The sequence below is a fragment of the Capricornis sumatraensis genome, chromosome 16 (assembly GCF_032405125.1).
Source record: "Capricornis sumatraensis isolate serow.1 chromosome 16, serow.2, whole genome shotgun sequence".
In the NCBI taxonomy this organism is placed as follows: Eukaryota; Metazoa; Chordata; class Mammalia; order Artiodactyla; family Bovidae; genus Capricornis; species Capricornis sumatraensis.
In genome coordinates this window covers 53,879,769-53,886,965 of record NC_091084.1, presented here as the reverse complement: position 1 = coordinate 53,886,965, position 7,197 = coordinate 53,879,769, and positions in this window count along the sequence as shown.

Sequence of the window (7,197 nt, the reverse complement as noted above, 5' to 3'; positions counted from 1 at the left end):
CTTAAAAATTATTGAGGGGAATTTTACCTTCAATAATAAAACAGTAATAGAGTAGAACGTTCAGAAAAACTTTGCTCATAGAATAAACAGAGAAATTGTATGTATAGTTCAAATTATTGTGACAGTAGACAACTCTGATTGAATAATTTTTTAGAGTTGGTATTAAACAAACAAATAAAAATTGATCTCTTTGAGAAAGAAACAAGCAAGAACCTAGCTTACTTCAGGACATAAAATTTATAGACTGACCCTTTAATTCATGGCCTTATATACCAGGAATTTAGAAATCTAAATCTTTACTGGCTGAGTTACTTGAGGGGGCTCCCTGTTGAGGTCAAGAGCCAAAATGTCAATTTCACTTAAATTTTTTTACCAGTGTACATGAATAGAAATACCTTGCAAAATTGCCTTAAAAATTGAGCGCATATGTCTTAAGTTTAAAATCACTTTATTCAACAAATACCTATAGGGAACTTTAGGCCTGTTAGGATCTTTATTCCTATTTTATTCATTAATTTGTAAGTATTATGAATTTCTCTTTCTCTGAAATTTATATGGTGCTCTCTATTAGGGCTTGAACAAGGCTATTCCTTCTAACATGTATACAAGTCAAGAAGAAATGCGGTGTATCTGTAGTGCCAGTGCTTCCCCATCATATTTGTTTCTGGACATCTTAGTAGCATTATTATTTTCCCTTGAGACTATAAGGTTTGGAATAGAGATCAGTTAGAAATCACAGGAATAGGAGGGATCTTAGACCCTGTCCTAATTGAAGTAGGTGGTAAGGTTGGTGGGGTCATATTGTGTTCTTTTTTCTTCAAATCATTTTAGTACTCTGGCAGTGATTCAAAGTATGAGGATGCTATCTTGCCTTACAACAAGCATGATCAAAGGCAATAATGAGACCAGATTCTGAACAGCAAGAGTTGTAGGAAGGCTTCAGGGCTCACAGATTGAAGAGCTTGGTTTCAGAAAGTCTCTTGAGAGCTAGCAGGTAGCAGAAGGGACATGAAATTTTAAGAGCTCCTCAGAGGACGGGGGAATGGTTACTGAGTCATGAGTACCTTGAAGCATTCCTTGATGGTAGTTGGGTGTCAAGAGTATTTGTGGTCTGGGGTTAACAGACCAGAATGGGATGAGCAAGTCTGTTGTCCCATAGGGTCAAGTTTCTTCACTGTATAGACCCAGCCTCCTTGATCCTTAAGGTAATACTTGAAAAATATGATCACCTCGAAGTCAGAGGTTCCAATTCCATCTGTCCATATTATGTTGTGCTTTAAAAAAAAAATGGAAGTTTTTACTTAAAAATTTTTTTTAATTGTCCAAAATAGATGTTGCATGCACTAAGCAATTAATTTAAAAAGTGAAGAAATTGCCAACTATAATACTGTCTCTTTCAAACCTTTCCACGAATCTTCCCACCCCTCAGCCCATCTTCTATCAGAACTGCCTTTAAAAATAAACAGACCTGAAAGAAAAGTGTGTCTAAATATGATTTTTGTACCTGCAGAGCATATGTCTTCTCAGGAATATAAAAAGGCATAATAATTATCTCCTTCCCAATTTTTCTGCAAATAATTATAGTGAGTATTTTAATCTATCTTCTATAAAATCTGACCATTATAGTACATGTTTTCTATTTCAGTCTCTCTGTTGAGCATGTGAGATTGCTTGGTTCTAAAGCTTTCAGATTAAGGCAGAAAGAAACCCTTAGCCAATCTGTGGGAGTGCAAGATCTGATTTCTTACTAAAGGTTACTCATAGCGTTGCAAGATTTAGCAAACAAAAATAAGGATGCCCAGTTAAATTTGAATATAGAATTTTAAATTCTAATTTAATCTGGTATCAAGTGTTTTATCTGGCAACACAATCCAGTTAATATACCAATATTTTACATTTATTATTTCAACTTATTATGTTTTATTGAACACCACTATAGTGAAATGTTGAGCTAGGCTTTGTAGGTCAAACTGAAGGTAAAGTGTGTGTCCTCAAAGATTTTATAATATTGGAAGATACCAGGCAGACACTGAAATTATATTAAGCAAATGAAAATTATATTTATAGTAAAATTAATATATAGAACTGACTGTCAATGTCTCTGTAGTTTGTTTCTTTGCATGTTGAGTATTGGTACTTCTCAGGTGTTTGTAAGAACAATGAGTCCTTCCTCTGTAGTGAAGTTCTATCTTGAAATTAGCTTGGCTTTTCCCTGTTCATTGCTACCAAAGCATAAATATTGATATTGAACAGGGCTGTCCAGTATTTTAATTCTCTCTATAGTAAAGTGAAAAATTAGAAAATATACACTTAGATGCTCTTTTTTCATTATAATTTCAAACTTGCTTTATCTTCATTTGTGATTGATATTTAATCAATAGTGGTTTGTTATACTTGAGCTTTTGGTTTGCCTTCTCTTAAGAACTTAATGGAATTTAATGATCTCTGAACAAACACTTAAAGGGACTTCTCTGGCAGTCCAGTGGTTAAGATTCCATGCTTCCACTGCAAGGGCATGGGTTCAATCTCTTACTGGGGAACTAAGATCCCACACTCCGTGTGGAAAAAAATAAATAAATAAAATAAATACAAATAAACACTTAAGAAGATGGTACTAAAAGGCAGTCTGTGACCCCTTTGCAATGGATGAATTGTTTTGCAATATGAATAATTTCACTGTCCAATTGATGAGTTTATAAGTAAAATGGGTTAGTAGCTCGTACTAATGTTAACTTTTCTATCAATACAAAAGTGATGTTATCCCATGGGGAAGAGAGCAACATTTCTGCATAAACACTTTTATACCTTTCCCTCCAAATGGTAACTGTTTATTGAGTTCTTTTTCTGTACTGGTATACTAAATGCTTTACAGATATTATTTGATTTAATCCTGATGGAGAAATCAAGGCTAGAGAGAGATGTGATCCAGTATTTTTGTAGGCTATTTGGCAGTCTTTTAAATACAAACAACAGAAAACAAAACAGCACACATTGTTTCTTAAATGAAACGTTCTTCTTAAAAGAAATGTTTTTCTTAAATGAAAAGTTTGAAAGCGCTTAATTTTGAAAAGAGAGAGCTGAGTTCAATACAAGTAAAAACTTCCTGATAGTGAAGAACTGGAATGGGGAGGTTGGAGAGATTTTCTTTACTGTATAGTATACTAAAGAATCAGCTGATATTTATATGCCTAGAAACTGACTGTGATGATTAAATATTCTCTGAGCTCAGTAATTATGGGAAAGAGAGTTTGCCTAGAGATCAAAGAGGGGAATTTTATTTGGTTGCTCCCTTTCCGGCTTCAATCCTATGTCCACCTATTGTGGAACCTTATACTACAATTCCTCAGTTCAGTTCAGTTCAGTCGCTCAGTCCTGTCTGACTCCTCGCGACCCCATGAATTGCAGCACACCAGGCCTCCCTGTCCATCACCAACTCCCAGAGTTTACTCAAACTCATGTCCATCGAGTCAGTGATGCCATCCAGCCATCTCATCCTCTGTCCCCTTCTCCTCCTGCCCCCAATCCCTCCCAGCATCAATCTTTTCCAATGAGTCAACTCTTCGCATGAGGTGGCCAAAGTATTGGAGTTTCAGCTTTAGCATCAGTCCTTCCAGTGAACACCCAGGACTGATCTCCTTTAGAATGGACTACAATTCCTACTTCTAAACAAAAACTAATAATTATCTAGCTATTTGGATTCTTACTTCAAATGCAATATGTCTAAAACTAAACTCTCTATCTTCCTCCCTTCCTTGACCTTGTATGTCTCACCTCTTTATTTGCTACCTTTTTGTATCTTTCCTTCTCTTCTGAACCAAATTCCTTAGATGAAAGAGCCTCTATTTGCCTCCATTTCTTCTTCTCTTTATTCTTTTTGTTGTTGTTGTTGCCTCCATTTCTTAATCTCGCATTTCCTCCTAAACCCAAACATGGCTTTTGTTCTCCTCTCTCCATTGAAACTTCTAACTCAAGCCAGTGACCCTTTAAAGAAAATAAAACTTTATTGAAATATAATTTACCTATGATAAAAATCATTCATTTTAAGTGACAATTATAATCCAGTGATTTTTAGTTAATTTACAGCATTGTGCAATTATCACAATAAAATTTTAGAACATTTCTAGTGCTTAGAAAAGAACCTTGTGCCCATTTGCAGTTACTTACCTTTTGAGAACAGATTCAATGACTGATTTTCAGCCCACAAGTTGCTTAACTGCTCTGAATATATTTGGCCCTACTGACCACACCTTTCCTTTTGAAACTTTCTCTTCCCTTCTTTTTGGCCATCACTTTCTCCTGGTTTCCCTCCGAACTTTTTGCTAGTTCTTCAGAGACTATTTTCTCTGCCTGACTTCAAATATTGCTATTCAATCCAGTTCTGTCCTCACCGTTCAGATTACTCTTTACTTAAATGATTACATTCATCTTTATGGCCACAACTGCCATCTGTAAACTTATGACTTCAAAATTTCTATTTCTAGCTCAGACTTGTGCCATGAGCTCCAGTCTGGTAGAGTATAGTAGTAAAATTGCTTATCATCAACAGTGGCTCTTCTCTGTCTGTAATAAAATGCAACAGAAAACTCATCAAATTAGCAGATAAATACTGTTCCTCTTGGGAAAGGAAATTAAGATTCACCCATACTGTGTTAAGTTTCAAAGTGGTGGATGAAATATGGAATATATGTATGATCTCTGAAGTCTCTAAGACTATATGTAAGACCATAATATACTCTTCTTAGCTGATTGTGTATTTTAAATAGAATTTTAATGTACCTGCAACTCTACTACTTCATTCTAGTTAACACTTTTACATATGTGTCTCACCAGTCGATTGATATAAATTCAAGAGCAGGGACCAAATCTATTTATGCTTTGTCTTTCCAGTAGGAAACACAGTGCTTGGTATAAAGTAGGTAAAAGTATTTGTAGAATGAATAAATGAATGTGTCAGGGCAGAACATACTTGAAACTGAAATGGTGTGTTAATGTAGTGCACAATGGTGGTGGACTGCCAAATGTCATTTTCCATCTTTACTTCCTTATTAGAAAATTGTAATTTTATAATAATAACCCATCTCCCTCCACACAGCCATACACATGTATTTATCAGAGCAATCCCATTTCTCTTGCTGGGGACAGATTTAGGATGGGTATATAAAGAAATTCTGGCCAGTGAGATGTAATGAGGTATCTGCTGGGGAGATTCTGGGGAAAGTTTCTCACTTATAAAGAAATACATTGGGGAATTCCCTGGCGGCCCAGTGGTTAGGACTCCATACTCTCACTGCCCAGGGCCCAAATTCAATCCCTCATTGGGAAACTAAGATCCCACAAATCACACATGGAGCCAAAAAAAAAAAAAAGATACACAGAAGTATCTTCTTTCTTGGGACTTTATACTATCTAGAACTACCACAGCCATGTTGTGATTATTTGGTAAGCTAGTATCTAGAGGCAAAGTCAATATACTGAGGAAAGCAGAACAGAAAGACAGAAGAAAGTAGTCTTTACAGACATTGTTGGATAGAAATTAACCAAGTCTGAAGCTACCCTAACTTGGGACTTCTTTATGTGAATTGCCCCACTGTTTAAACTCTTTAGAGTTGAGTTTTCTATTTCTTCCAGCTGAAAGATTCCTAACTGATAATTTCAGTAAAAGGATAACATAGTAAATAACCTATGCCTTTTCTTTTCCTCGTTAGACTACATGGACTATGGACAAAGAGCACACGTTGACTCTGTCGTCTGTGTTGGACTCAAGCTGTAATGCAGATGTTCTTGCAAACTTCCTCTGAAAAGACTGTTTGCATATTAACCTTGATAATCTCAGATCTAGACAACAAAAACAATAATTTGCATGTCAAGTGAAGCTGCTGCTGCTGCTGCTAAGTCGCTTCAGTCGTGTCCGACTCTGTGCGACCCCATAGACGGCAGCCCACCAGGCTCCCCTGTCCCTGGAATTCTCCAGGCAAGAACACAAGTGGGTTGCCATTTCCTTCTCCAATGCATGAAAGTGAAAAGCGAAAGTGAAGTTGCTCAGTCGTGTCCAACTCTTAGTGACCCTATGCACTGCAGCCCACCAGGCTCCTCTGTCCACGGGATTCTCCAGGCAAGAGTACTGGAGTGGGGTGCCATTGCCTTCTCCCATCAAGTGAAGCTAGGAAGATGTATTTTAGGATCAGTGATATGAAAACTTCTTGCTTTTACTGATGAAAATAATGAGAATTTTCAGCCTGATTCTACCACTCAGTGCTGGAATTTTCTAACCTAAGGGGAGAATTCTAATGGTAATTATACTCAGGAGACTTAAAAATAAATATTGATACCAGTTCTTTGCAGTTATTACAATATTATTTATACAAATTTTAGTATTTTTACTTTTTTCTCCTCCCTTTTCATCTATTCTGCCAGTATGCCAAAATGCAACTGAGATTTCACCCTTGTCAGAAACGCAGTGACTCGTGATGTTAATGCTGATGCACCAAAATACCCGTATTTCTGATCACCAAACACTGTAAACCCCTGTAAGTACATTATATACATAAGGTAAAGCCCTACCTTGAATAATTTATGATCTGATTGGAAAACTAGGACACAAAAAAAGTATGGAATAGCATATTGGTTCTCAAACTTAGGGTGCATAAAAATCCATTTAATAAACCTGTTAAAAATGGATTTTCTAGGCCATACCTTTAGAGACTTTTGAGTCACTCGTTTCAGCTTGGGGCTCCCTAATCTTTATTTTTGAGATTCCTTAGACTGATTTTGATTGTAGGTGTAATGAGACTTTCTATTTGAGAACGCAATGGAGTGAGAGAGTGATATTTTTTGTTTCTTTGGACTGTGGTACCATGCTGAAATGGGCCTGTGGTAGGAGTATAATGATAAAGGCCTAGATTCATTCATATTATCTTAATAGTGGTAACATGGCATCCGGTCCCATCATGGTAAATAGATGGGGAAACAGTGGAAACAGTGAGAGATTTTATTTTGGGGGGCTCTAAACTCACTGCTATGATCATGACCAGTGCATTTTCTTGGTCATGGTCATAGCAGTGAGTTTAGAGCCCCCCAAAATAAAATCTCTCACTGTTTCCACTGTTTCCCCATCTATAAGCTGGTTTTAGGAAAGGCAGAGGAACCAGAGATCAAATTGCCAACATCTGCTGGATCATGGAAAAAGCAAGAGAGTTC